The sequence below is a fragment of the Malaya genurostris genome, chromosome 1 (genome assembly GCF_030247185.1).
Source record: "Malaya genurostris strain Urasoe2022 chromosome 1, Malgen_1.1, whole genome shotgun sequence".
NCBI lineage: Eukaryota > Metazoa > Arthropoda > Insecta > Diptera > Culicidae > Malaya > Malaya genurostris.
Genome location: NC_080570.1, coordinates 24,692,300 through 24,706,835, shown reverse-complemented (window position 1 = coordinate 24,706,835; position 14,536 = coordinate 24,692,300). Strand labels below are relative to the sequence as shown.

The following is a 14,536-nucleotide window of genomic DNA, read 5'->3' as shown; positions in this document are numbered from 1 at the left end:
CCTAAATCCATTTCCGCGCGCACTCGTTCGGTCAACCCCCCTCGAAACCAAAATAATAAAAAAAAAACGCTGATATGATTCTGAGTGTGTATTCGTTGATAAATATCTTTTTTTTTGTTAGTTTTTCTGATACGGCCACGTGCACGTGGTTGTGTGCGAGCGAGCTCTCGCGTGCTCATGACAAAACAAGAGCAGAGCAGAGTGAGCAGAGATCAGCTTCGCCACTCTGTTGATTATTCTGTGACCGATCTTTTTTTCCCTCGTTTTCCTGTAGCAGCAGCACGACGACCTAGAGCAAAAATCAACTTCTGCGAGAACGCGCGTCCGACACCACCCCGGATCGAGAACGATAGTGGCGAGGATAGTGAAGGTGAAGTTTGAACAAAAAGGACTCACCTTGCGCGGCGGGGCACCGCGCTTCGAAGGGGGGGTTGGTGGTTTCGCGTCTCACGTCTTAACGTTCGGGTTTTTCGTTCGGTCAGTCACTGCTGCGTCCAGGCGGAAGATCTCTCTCTCTCTCTCGCGTCCGCGCCGAAGGGGGTGAGAAAGGGTGCTGCTGATGTAGGCTGGATATGTGCACGCGGAGACGAAGAGAAGAACTCAACTCGTTTTTATCGCCTTCGCCTCTGCTTGGTGCTTGGAAGCAACATATCACCGACCGACCGACCGACCGTGTGTGAGAGAGCGACTGCTTGACTGACTGACTGGGGTGAGAGCGAGAGGGAGCGCAGCGGGACTGGTCGCAGATTGTGCGCGAACGAGAAAGAATCAACCAAGGGTGGGGGAATTGTGTAAAACCGTGCAAAAATCTAGAGGAAGCTTCAGTTACATCCATAGGGTTACTAAAGATTGGTTCGATTCTTGAAGTCCTCTTCCCATCGACCAAAAACCGTAGCATTCTCGGTGTCAAATTTTTGCGGCCCACCTAAACTCGTCTAGGATTACTTTGACTTGTGACCATTGTTGTTTATGCTTGAGTGGTGCGCCATCGCGAAGGAAAACGATCGGAATATCGAAGCAATCCGGAAGTTGTCGATTAGTAGTTTAAGCGCGGAAGTAAGCACGGCCTACTAAGTCAGTAGCTGGCGCTGGAAGTGGGACTACTTGGTGTGTGTGTTTTTTAGCGTGCAAGGCTATAAACAGACCTTGCTTGTTGTTGATGCTGTGATCTCGAAGTCCTTTTTCGTGAGTTCTGCTTCTCTACTGGGATTCATTAGAGATTAGAGCAGAGAGAAGAAAAAGAAGTTTTCCGAAGAAAAATCAACACATTTTCGCAGTTTCGGTTGCGATAATTCTTCCAGTGAATTCTTTGAAATACAAGAAAATCAACTGAACAGGGATTCGACATTTTGGGTTTCGGATATCGGAAGTGAAAGTGGGGCTGGTAAAGAACAGAACAGGAAGCTGTGCCAGCGAGAGAGATAGAGAGGGAGAGAAAGAGTAGTCAGGAGTAATAAACTTCATCGTTCGGTGCGTGTGTGTAAGTGAAGCCAAGGATAATAAATTACATAATTTTCCGGGAGTGCGAGCTTACACAAACCTGTTCTGTCTGCTGCTGAGAAGAACAAGAAGAAGAAGAAGTTGGGAAAAAAGCAACCAGCAAAGCCATCCAATCCCGACTTCGTAACACCCGGTGGGAACGACGATACTCTAACAGGTAGGTGGTTATCAGGTGGAGATGCTCCTCGGGATCGGTTCGAAATTCGCGCTCGCTCTTCTAGTCAAGTTCTTTTTGTTTTTTTTTTCGCGTTCTTCTTTCTACCCGCGGTTCGTTTAATTAAATCACTTCTGCCGCTCAATTTTATGCCAATGCCTTTCTTGCTTCACTTGCACTTCTATTGTATTTATTCTGTCGTTTTTTTTGTTTTGTTTGTGTAATTTCACTTTGGCTTGAACACTTCTTTCGCCGTAGGTGGGCTTTCATTGCGGTTTCGCCTGCTGGCATTGGGAGAGTAGTAGTAGTATTGCTGAGATTTGTAATTGCTTGTTGCTTTGGTTGCTATTTCCGGCGAGGCCATCTCGAATTGAGTTCTATGTCGCCATTCGAAACGACAAACTTATTTTAAACAAACAAACAAATGAACGAAGCAACACACGTTCTTTCGAAAGCATCTTTCAATTATTTCCATTGCATGTTGCATGTTTCGTGGCCATTGAAAAGTTGTGTTTTTTTTCTTTCATTACGGATAATTTTTTGCTAATGGTCCTAAATGTATATGAGCGGCGTAGATCCTCGTTGAACCCTGGCCAAGACTAGTCAAGGTTTCATGGATAGTTTTGTTTTTCTTTCTAAGCGGTCAACAATCCTGTCCAATCTTACCTTGAATGAGAACTCCGCACGATTCATTCGTCGTAGCTCGTGTGCAGCTCGGTTCCTTTTTTTCGGCTACTGTTATAATTAGTAATCGATTATTCAACGACGTTCGTTTGGAATTCCTCTTCCTAGAGAGATGCTGACACCGGTGGTTTAGTAGTAGTTTGAGCTTGCTGTTCTCGTGCGATAATATTCAGCCTACTGCGATATGCAAACGCGTAAATCGAGTCTTTGGTATTCTGTCCGGAAGAATCCCCGAGCAATATCTTTGATTAATCGATTTTTTAACTTGTTAGAAAGAAAAAAAACACGTGCACACTGCCTTGCAAAAGTGTGGACTCACATAGAAAAATCTTTTTGATTTGAGAATACCATTCATAAAATGAGTTCAAATATATCTTCTATTTGTAATATACTTATTGATTTTACTACATGGCATGAGAAGTCTCAAATAAAAAGTCGATTTTTTACCGTGAAAACATTTTTATTCTTTAGTTATATTCTCCATCTAGAGCGATACACTTGATCCATCGGTTCTTCAACATTTTGTTGCCCTTTGAAAAAGAAAAAGATTTGTCAATGACTTCAAAATTGGCTTCCGTTTTCACAATGACCTCAGCATTTGACAAAAATTTTCCTTCCCTGGAGAAACCTTTTCAGGTTCGGAATTAGATAATACGAGGGATCGAATGGTGGAACAATCCGTACCGCAAATCATTCAATTTCACCGTTGCTAGTGGATAGATTGTATTTGGAATGTGGTATTGGGTCATCTAGAGGCTTGTTTTCAACGAAAAATATACACGGTTCGAAACTATTTTCAAGTCTTTTATGTGAGAGGCTCGAGACTTTTCATTCCATGTAGTATTAAAAATCACTATCTGAGCTAGGTTTTCTTTCGATGTTTGCTTTGCTCTTACCATATTTAAAATTTTATATAGAGTTTTAAAGCAGAAATTCTGATGAAAGTGATGTTATGTTTCTTGCAATTTAAGGCAGGTGGGCTTCGAAGTCATTGGAACAAATTTTCAACTGTCGATGCAGCGAATCTAAGTAAAAACCATTCATATATGTGTTGTTATACAAAGACGCACATTTTAATGAAGAATGGTGAATAGAGTAACGAATAGAAAGCTAAACGATTTTCTCAAGTGAGTCCAAACTTTTGCAGGGCAGTGTATGTTAACTAAAATAGGACTTTCTGGGGACAACTCATCGGTAAATACTTCAAATTGATTGATCAAAACAACTCATTTTTTTACTTTGTCGCCACAAAAGTTGTCTTACTTGTTTCATTTTTTTATTAGTCGTTGTTGAGGTTTTTTTAATTCGGATAATTTATCCTTCGTTTTCAAATGTGCCTTGAGGTCGTAGTAGAAAAAATACAATTGTTTTATTTCTGTAAACCAATTCATTTGTATTCAGGTTTTTGATGATAATGATTTCCGATTTCAGTGGTATAAATGCACAATATCAGGTCGTTCTATTGTCAGAAAATTTGAACACTACTTCATCACTTTTGAATATGAAGACTTTGAACAGCTTGTTATTTTGATTGTCGTATTGTGTATAGGCGACATTTGTTATCATCAGAAAAAAAACAACATTTAAAATATAGACAAGTTCCCATCTATAAGTGGGCATCATGCTCAATTAGTTTTGACTTTTCAGATTTTGGTGCATGCTAAATTTCAAAGCAAAATTGCCACCCATTTTCCCCAAAAGTTAGTGAAAATCGATTCAATCATATATGAGAAAAGGCAGTGTGAAAAAAATCACCATTTTCGGTACTTCCGTAATCGATGAATTGAATTAAAAAAAAAATTAAATGTATGTATTGATAGCAAACCTCTCGACAGCCGGCTGTCCAGAGTTTTACGAGTTTCGGAAGAAATTTTGTATTTTAGTAGGAAGCACATAGTAATAAAAGACACGATAAAATTGCAACGTATTCTCGGTAGCCGGCTACCCAGAGCGATGAATCTTCGATATAATTATTCGAAAATTTACTAACAAACAACCCCTTCCTGTGATGCATGTGGAAATGCAGCGGATTCCTCGGTTTCTAGTAGCAATATGCAATGAACTAACAATCCTTTTTCCCTAGTAGTTCTGCATTCGGACGTGGCAGCGTCGTTATTGATCAGCATGCAGGGATCAATGCAGTTTACACAATATGAAACTACGTGCTATTCCCAAGCGAGTTGTTTCAGAAAAAAAAACATTTTGCAAGCTTGATTGGTTCTGATCAATAACGGTGTAGTAACACACGGGCGGTCTCTAATGCTGAACTACAAATTGAAACTATTTTAGCCCAAATTCTAAATTTTTCATTCCTTGAAACATAAAAACATTTCCGATTTTCTTTGATCGAACTTGGTTAAAATTCAGAAAAATGTTTTACTATAAGTCCTTTTATTTAAATTTGATTTTATGAGAATTTGCTATGAATTTATTTACTCATAAACTATCTTGATCTGGAAACTAGAGAAATTTATTAGCCAATTTCAAGGATTCCCTATCACATGGTTACTGGGGGACAAAAATACTCCTACTAACATTCTTACACTAAGCACACTGTATGTCCGGAACCGAACGTTAGATCTGGAAAGAAATCAGAAATTGCGTGTGGCATTTCAATCAAAGTTTGTCAAAATCGGTTTATCCATTCCTGAGAAAAGTTAGTGCCACATTTTTTGTATTCTGTAATTCCGGAACCGGAATTCGGATCGGAAGAAAAATCTGGAACTTTGAAAATAGAATCACTGTTTCCGGTACTTCCGGAACCGGAAACTGGAGACCGGTATAACTGATGATTTTCAAGTCCCAGAGTCGAATTTGAAAACTAAATTTTGAGATGACACTAGATCTCGACGTTTCATACGGTTCTAAGGCATTTGGAATCAATTTTTTTTCAATTTTTGAAATCTCAAAATTTTCTGTCTAAGAAAATCGATTTTTTCAAAAAAATGTTTTCAAGATGACACAAAATCTTGACTTTTCAAGCAATTCTAAGACTTTTGGCAACGAAAAAAACATTCGGTTTCGGAAATTTCATGTAACCCTTCAGGGTGAATTATCAAGATCGAAAATTTTCATATTTTGACCGCCTGGCGCACTCCTTCACCATATACGATTAAACTCAAATTTTCATAGGGACTTTTTTGATGTGCCTAAACTTTAACACTTAATGGAATTAGACATGACCTTAAAATATTGGCACCCTAAATTATACACTGTTGAAAATTATTCGATTATTTTTCAAGAACTAAAAAGTTGACCGAAAAAAAATCGCACTTTAAATTTTTTGTTATAACACCAAATGCTGTTTCCAGTATTTGGCTTGAAATAAAAATAAAATGCGCAAAAAAATTGAAATTCGATCTAGTTTAAATTTTTATTTTCGGTTAATTTACTAATTCTTAAAAAAAATCATTCAACTGTTTTTTTTCAGTGTATTTTCCAATCTTTCCCAAGGGGTCAATCCAATCGGTTTCCCACAACTTTTTGTTTGATTCCATTTGAATACAAATAACAGTTCGGCTGAAAAGTTCGTATCGTTTAATAGAAACACACATTTTTTTGCCAAAATTCGTTTTTATTATTCAACATAATTGCCATCAGAGACGATACAGCGATTATAGCGATCTTCCAACTTTTCGATACCATTTTTGTAGTACGATTTGTCCTTTGCCTCAAAATATGTCTCAGTTTCAGCGATTACCTCTTCATTGCTTCTAAATTTTTTACCAGCGAAAATTCTCTTGAGGTCTGAGAACAGGAAAAAGTCACTGGGGGCCAAATCTGGAGAATACGGTGGATGAGGGACCAGTTCGAAGCCCAATTCGTTCAATTTCAGCATGGTTATCATCGACTTGGTGCATTGTCTTGATGAAACAAAACTTTTTCTTCTTCAAATGAGGCCGTTTTTTTTAAATTTCGTCCTTCAAACGCTCTAATAACGCTATATAATAGTCACTGTTGATGGTTTTTCCCTTTTCAAGGTAGTCGATGAAAATTATACCATGCGAATCCCAAAATACAGACGCCATAACCTTACCGGTCGATTGTTGAGTCTTTCCACGCTTTGGGTCCGGTTCATCGCGTGCAGTCCACTCAGCTGCCTTCGATTGGACTTCGGAGTGAAGTAATGGAGCCATGTTTCGTCCATTGTTATATATCGACGAAAAAATCGGTTTTATTTCGATATAACAGCTCCAAACACTGCTCAGAATCATCAATTCGTTGTTGTTTTTGATCGATTGTGAGCTCACGCGGCACCCATTTTGCACAAAGCTTTCTCAAATATTCGTGAATAATATGTCCAACACGTTCCTTTGATGTCTTTAGGGTGTCAGCTATCTCGATCAACTTCACTTTACGGTCATTGAAAATCATTTTGTGGATTTTTTTCACGTTTTCAACGGTAACAGCCTCTTTTGGACGTCCACTGCGTTCATCGTCTTCGGTGCTCATATGACCAGTACGAAATTTTGCAAACCACTTACGAATTGTTGCTTCGCCCGGTGCAGAGTCTGGATAACATTCATCAAGCCATTTTTTGGTATCGGCGGCACTTTTTTTCATCAAAAAGTAGTGTTTCATGAACACACGAAATTCCTTTTTTTTCCATTTTTTTTCACAATAACAAAAGTAGCTTCACTCAAAATGCAATATCTCACAAACTAATAATCAGACAGCTGTCAAATTTATACACGTATCTTTTGAAGGTTGGTACTAACTGAAAATGGTATGGATTTAATTCTAGTGGCGCCCTCTCATAGAAACGATCTGTTAACGGATACCGAGTTACGATTTGAAAAAATTGCATACATTAAATATGGGAGCGGGTCAGTTCGCATAAATCCATTTCGCCGAATAGGTCATTTCGCCGAAAGGGTCATGTCTCCTGTTTAACTGATGTGGCGCAGGCAAATAAGGGCAAAGCGGGAACATTTTGGTTTAATGATTATTTTCACTATGTAAATGAGATATTTATTACGTATGACAATTTACATTGCCTTTGGTTACTAATAACCCGACTAGAAACTATTTTTAACTTAAATATTCGTTATGTTAAACAACTGTTCAGAACGCTCTAAAAATATTTTTTTTTTAAATCTCATGATAATGCCGTTTACATTAACAAATATGAATATTTAAAAAAAAACCCTTCTTAATCCACCTAGGGGTGTGGTAATGTCTTTCTTTTCTTTCAAAACAGTCTCATTAAAATATTGTTTATCTTTTTATTAAGTAATTTCTGACCCTAGTTCGGGCTCATTCTTGACACCAATTAATTCAGACTGATTCGAGTAGTTCACAAAAGTGTGTTTCAGTGTTTATGTCACATAGTCGGCATCATTTTTCCAACCAAGCGTTAAGACATTTGCGTTGCCTATTCGTATGAGAAGAGCGATGCTAATCTAAAAAGCCCTTCTCAATCCACTTAGCGGAATTTTCCTAGATCTTGAAAAATACATGAAATTTCCGTGATCGAAATAAAATTTTCGATGCCACAAGTCTTAGAACTTACATCGAGTAGAAAATTCATTTTTGCATACAATTCTGTCGAAAAATAATTAAATAATAAACGATTACAATAAATATAAAGTAAATTAAATTCTGTTTTTGTGCATCGAATTTGTATCGACTCTGTCATATAAGATGACGATACCCACAAAATTTTCAAAGTTGGGCTCAAAACTATTTAAATTTATTCTTCATAACAATTCATCTGAACCTCTAAACCCTCGCACCTGTGCTCAATCGATTGTCACACTTTAGATTGGATAGAATTGTTTTAGGCTTTCATCAAATTTCTCTTATCGATTCGACATGCAGTTCCGAAATAACAAGGCTTAATCCATTGGTTTCGTTTGTGAATCACACGAACTGTGTCTTGACTGTTGTAGCTTCTTTTCTCTCCCACTACACAAAGCTTAAAAATAATTATATAGATCCAAGTTGTTTATATTCGATTAATCGACACACCGTACTCCCCAGATGATGCTCCGTCTAACTGGGATTCCAATTGAGCTCCGGTGGTTCGATGGCCCGATGGTCTATAGGCTATTTTTGCTGTCATAATTTACGTTACCGATCTATCCTTTGCGTTCCACATGTTCGCATCCTTGCTCATTTCCTTTCACAATGTTGTCGGGGCTTATATTGCGGGTACTACCTGACTGATCATCTTTCATTTCATTTCGAATATCACGCGCTCCGGTATCTCCTCGTTGTACGACAGGTCGGGTAAAGTCAGGATTCTGCGTGTCCGCTTCTACGCTCAATGAAAAAAAAAATAAATATTTTCATAAGACTATCTGTAAGAAAAAGCAACAATCACACCACTAGGTGAGTTAGGTAGAGACATTTGTAACAAAGCCTCAAATTTAAATTTAAATTAAAATCCCAATTTTTCGAAAGAATTTTTTTTCATTTTTAGAGTAAAACCAAGATGTTTGAATGTATACAGGTTGCAAGGTTTTTCTATGAATGAGTGCGATATTTATCATGATAGAAACACTTGATAACTTGTGAATTACATACCCAAAAACATCACATAGTAAAAAAATATTTGTATTCACCTGGACATGTGAATAAACATAGTCGATAAGGTTATTCGATGGTACAGTCCGTACCGTACATGAACACTGGGTTCGGCTGGATGTAGTTCGAATTAATTTACTCTCGGCTGCTTGATCTCGCTTCTCACAACTATATGATTCATGAATTGATTTTCTCACTTAATCGCTCGTCGTCCTATTCTCAGTACACTTCCGGTTCGATGATGTGTTTATTCAAAATCAAATGTTTCACGGTTGGAGTAAACTTTGGTGGTAGCTCAGTCTAGCGCATCCGATCCGGTCATTACAATCAGAAGTGCGCACGTATGTAGTTTTTTTTTTAGTTTTTACACCACGACGGAATCCCCTCTATAAAAATCACCAAATAACTCAAAAGGCTAATGTCCGTTTGCAAGATTACGAACCAAACCCAGTCACCTTCGTTGGCGATTAAGGAAACAAAATTTCCGATTAAAAATTCGCAACAATGCACGACCTGTTAAGAGGGGGGTAGAGCACATGAAGACATGTGAAGCAGGGAGTAAAATAAAAAAATAAAACTTCCGCCTGTGAAATCGTGGCCCCAGCGCTGGAAGAACTCAAACTCACCGCTACCGCCCCGGGAGCCTCAGAGGAACTGTGGTAGACTGGTCGTGACAACGCCATAGCAAAAATGCTAATGTTTGACAAGCATTTTTGATTCGAAACTTTCGAACGAGCACGGTCCGAAATACGATGGTGGTGGTGGATCGTTCAAGGTGAGCAACTGTTTGTCTGGCGATTTCGTCGTGCGACGATTCGATGGCAATGTCTCTAATCCGTTCGAGTAGATGTTCCCGGCGAAGACGATGCAACGGAAACGGGCCGGCGAGGTAACAGGAGAGAGGGAGAGAGCAACAGGCACCGTTAGTCGAACTGCTCGTCAGATAAAGGGATAAGAAAAAGATATAAAAAAAAGAGATAACGAATCTGCGAAAATACGAGTTTTGGGGATGGTTTTGAATGTGCATTATAATTATTGAAATGTTAAACAGAATAACACCTCACTTAGACACAGTTACTATTTCAAAGGGTAAATTCCGATGGATGTCTTAAATAATATGTGAGAAAATGAAATCTAGTCAAATCTAGGAGATCAAAGCTCCCGAAGCCATCCTGTCCGAACAGGGAACAGAGCAAGACAGGGAATAATACAAATGGAAGCTTGAAATTATCAGAACCACATTTTTGGTACGAGGTCAGTTGCAAGGCAGTTATGATACCGGATGAACTTCAACCGACTCGTACAAAGTGTCATGCACGTGTTTCGCTCTACTTTATCGGGTTGCCTTCTGCAAACTTGTGTCCACATATGTACCATAATGGCTTGTAGAACAACGTCTCCACTGAAAGAAGAAAGTGTTGTGGGTTCGAGTGCTGTCTCTGGCCATTCGTTTTTCGCAATTTCTTTTGTCTATCTTCCCTCTCGATCTATTTCGCACTGACAGTGATAAAAAGTAAATACTAAGCATTTGTTGGTTTGTGCAAAAAGCATATATTTTGTTTATTTCTTCGCGTGATGCACTGATGAGCCGAAGGCGAAACGCGAAGAAATAAATACTGAATTTAAAAGCGTTTCTAGTGTCCAAATACAAAAAAAAACTCCTTCTCCTTCGGGGATCTAATGTTTTGAGATTCGTAGGAACAAGAGTCAGTTACCCGAAATTGCTTAGTGCTGAGTAAGAAAATTGAAGCGTTCCTGAATATTCAGCCCACGAATGCTCGCCAAAAGTATAAGCTACCAATGTTTATTGCCCCAAAATTTCTTACACGATAGTGAAAAACTGATAACATAACGATTTATTAATTTTTAATTGGTTTGCCGTAAACCGCCTTAACTATGATCATTTTTGCAATGACGGAGTGGAAACAGATATTGAAGAAGCTAAACGAATGAGAAACTCATTCACTAACATTGAAGCCCAGATAGGAACACACATCGGAGGTTTCACAAAAATTTTAAAATCCCACTCTCATTATATCAGATACTAATTTATGTATTTCATTGTAACTCGGTTTTGAAATAGTTAACCAATAAACCTTATAAAAAAAAGGTAAAACTCATTCACTAACTGACTCGAACCTGTGTTCTTATGCAATCCTTGCATACGCCGTTTCTGCCACCCTGAGCTGTGGTAGGCACAGTTCTAGAACAGCACCGAGTTGGTGAGTGTACTTCGAGCAATGATCAAAATCTTGGTTGACGCGTATGCACGGATTGCATAAGAACACAAGCTCTGGTTCTGCCTCGGAACGTATCTTTTTCCAAAAAATCATCTTTTCTGTGAGTTTCTCATTCGTTTGGCTTATTCAATATCTGTTTCCACTCCGTCATTGCAAAACTGATCTGATGACATACTTTTATCCAACTTTTGTCCACCGAAAACTTTGGAATCGTATCTCGTGGCCGGCAGAAGGCCAGCCGTTGTCGTGAAGAAAAATAACGGACCCGTGCCTGGTCCTTTTCTTCAGTGTTTTGCTTTGAGTAGTTATAATACGATGCAAGCCTGTTTCAAATCACCTAGTGGTGTAATGATGGCTTTCTCATAGCCGTTTATATGAAAAATCATTACATTTCTTCTGTGGTCGAGGCTCGAATATACAACAACTGGCTTGTAAGACCAACGACCTAACCGCTAACCCGGGATCATGAACGAAACACATGCGTAAATTTACCCGACTGTGTTTTGCCTTTCTCTGGTTTCATATTACTAATTCATTATAAACTATAGCATTTTCCCATATTTATGGCAACTCATAAATTCGGATAGCATCTGGATTGATCTGGACGATACATAGTTTATGGAGGAAGGAAGCTGTTAAAAGTCAGTCTTGACGTAGATTTCCGAATCCTGAACCGCATTATCAAAGAGCTTCCAAACTGTTTGTTGTAGACATTCCCAGCTTACTTGCGACATGTCAAACGGAGACTTTAGGGCTCCGATTGAAACAACTGCTTTCGATGTTTTTTCGAAGTCCGACTTTCAATTTCCTTTCGATTCCGATTTTTCTGCCTATCAACAAACGTTCTCTGAACACGTTCATTGCGCTGCTGACAACTAATCATGGCACGGATTGGTGGTTCAATGCGTAGGGTGCTGATTTGGCTACATAAAACGTCAACTTGGTGTGTGAGAAGTTCGAATTTTCGCGATGCGCGAGCAAAATTTTTACCCATTGCTTCCATTTTATAAATGAGCCCATTCTCATTATTTTATCCATTTTTATTGAAGAAAGTCGAATGTCAAACTGAAACAGTTCCCATGATGCTACTCTTGAGCTGTTAATCAAGTTTGAAGATCAATTGGCTGTCATTTCCGGTTCCGGAAATAGCATGGTATAAGTGACGTAACCGGCAAACGCAATCTCTACTTTCTCGGAGACGCCCAAACCGATTTTTACAAGCTTAGGCTCGTTTGAAAGCTATACTTGAATTGTGAATCAAGTTCGAAGATCGAATGGTTGTCACTTTTAGTTTTAGAGCAATAATGGTGTAAGTGACGTAAACGGCGAATCGCATTTTTTCCCTCCGTTCAATTTGCTCAGAGATGGCTGAAACTGATTTCAACCATTCTTGGATAGTTTGAAAGGATCATTGATCAAGTTCGAAAATTGCAGACTGCAGATGGAGATACAACCGTATAAGTGACGTAACCGACAAATCGCGCTCACTAGTTCCTATCCGAACTTTTTTTTCATGAAGAATACACTTGAAACTGATATTTTTGGCCGACCCAAATCAATCTGAATGAATGTGTTTAAAAAATTAGCCCAAACTAGTGTCGGAAATTATGCCAATGAAATGATATACAACATCTCGAGAATTGAAATGAACATCTCGAGAATTAATTTGGTCCATCAATAATTCCAACAACAAAAATGCTGTTACATCAACCATCTTTGTAATTCAGTAAAGTTTTCGCTCGATCCAGTCATCATTTTCCCCAACGATAACCCCATAGCCTACTGACATCCATTCCGACCGTGTGTGTGTGCCACTCGCCGTCGTCGTTGTTGGCGGCAAGAAACACTAGAAGCGAGAGCCGGTCTCGCACATTTCGTTCTACCCGTTTCATACATTATTAATTTCACTTTACATGCACATGCCGGTTTCCCGACCCCATCCGTTCGACAAAGGCCGAGCATCACGAGAACAACACCACCCGGATCGGAAAACGGAAATTTTGTAACATTAGCCGCTAGCGGCAACTCTCGCGGTTTTCACGCAAGCATACTCCCAATTCGGACCGGGGTTGCTTCATTCGTTCTGATGTGAGCTGAATCACTATAGAACAATAGCGAGGAAAATATTCAACAGTTTATCTGGAGAGATTTGGTGTAATTATATATGTTCGTCAACTGTCCAATGCTGGTATCCATTGAAGGTTAGTTCGTTAGTTCACGTCCGTCTGATTCTGTCTTTGACATTAGCCACCCGATTTTTTAAATGTAAAATACATTTATGCATCTTCCGATGCCGATAGAAGATTCTACCTTCCGAATACTGGAGCAGAAATTTGTCACCCCGGTGTTCAATAGGTTAAAACTTCTGCTCCACTGGATTGAATAATCTGTCGTCCTCGTCAAGTTTCGAGCATCAAAAGCACTTCATTCGTACATTCCAGCCAAACTGGTTTATTAACTCCTGGAAACTACTGACATCTAATAACCTTGCTGTGATCTGAATTTAGCCACAATCAATTATCAATTCCGTTTTGGTACACGTCAGTCAGACTTAAGTATGGCCATTTTTAGTTCTTGGTCTTACGCAGTAAGCTTATCATCTCAAACAATAGTTGTCATCTCGATCGAATTATAAAATCAATTCCAATAAAATGCGACGTTAAAAACGAGCAATGTGTCGCTTTTATACAGTTGAAACGAAATGTTCTCAAGGTCATCGCAGCAACACACTGATTGAATTACAACCGGCAATGTGTTACTTGGTTGGAATTGACTCAGGACGATTAGAATAAAATTACTACGCTAAAATGTTGCATCAATCACAGCAACCTTTGAATGGACATCTTTCGAGCTCCGTATCAAAAGACAACGCTCTTGTGATTTACAATCTCCATGGCAAAATTGCATTGCTCTAGCCTACTCCGATATGTGTTGCACAACTCCGCGGAAGAGAATCGCCTGTTTTGTTTATACCTAACGAGTAAGTGTCAATGCAACAACAATCAATAACCAATTAATCGTGTTGGAAAATAAACCGCACTGTGACAAATTGTAGCAACCGTTGCGCGCGATTCCATTAAGAACAAAACAGCACTGGAAAGATCATTGAATAGCCCCGCCGCCGTTCGCTTCCTTCCTGGTTTTACTCGAACTTGACACAGACCACCAACCGGACCGCCTTGGTCCGCGTAGGGAAATCAGTGCAGCAACAGCAGCTCTATTATATTCCAGTTAGTAATGTAGCAGCCCCAGATCGCCAGTCGGTAGACAGAGCAATTAACGGCCATTGCCACTTCCTTTGTGTGCAGTAATTAGCCTACCACTGCACGAAGTGTGGAAGCCTGTATCTGTACCTGCCTAAATTAGCAGTATCTGGAAGTGTTTGAGCCTATGTTTACCACCCTTCCGGAAAGGACACTCGGCAGCGACG

The 14,536-nt window shown here is 39.2% G+C and overlaps 1 protein-coding gene across 3 annotated transcripts in view; it reads left to right on the top strand.

Moving 5' to 3' along the window:
• Positions 1–815: 815 nt before the first annotated feature.
• The window catches only part of LOC131435137 (elongation of very long chain fatty acids protein AAEL008004), a 153,002-nt gene continuing 139,281 nt past the window's right edge, over positions 816–14,536 (top strand). For 2 of the 3 annotated variants that reach the window (XM_058602724.1, XM_058602729.1), the window contains exon 1: positions 817–1,657. The gene's annotated coding sequence lies outside the window, so the exon portion shown is untranslated. Of the gene's footprint in view, positions 1,658–14,536 lie in introns of all 3 variants that reach the window. The other variant, XM_058602707.1, reaches the window with a different exon arrangement.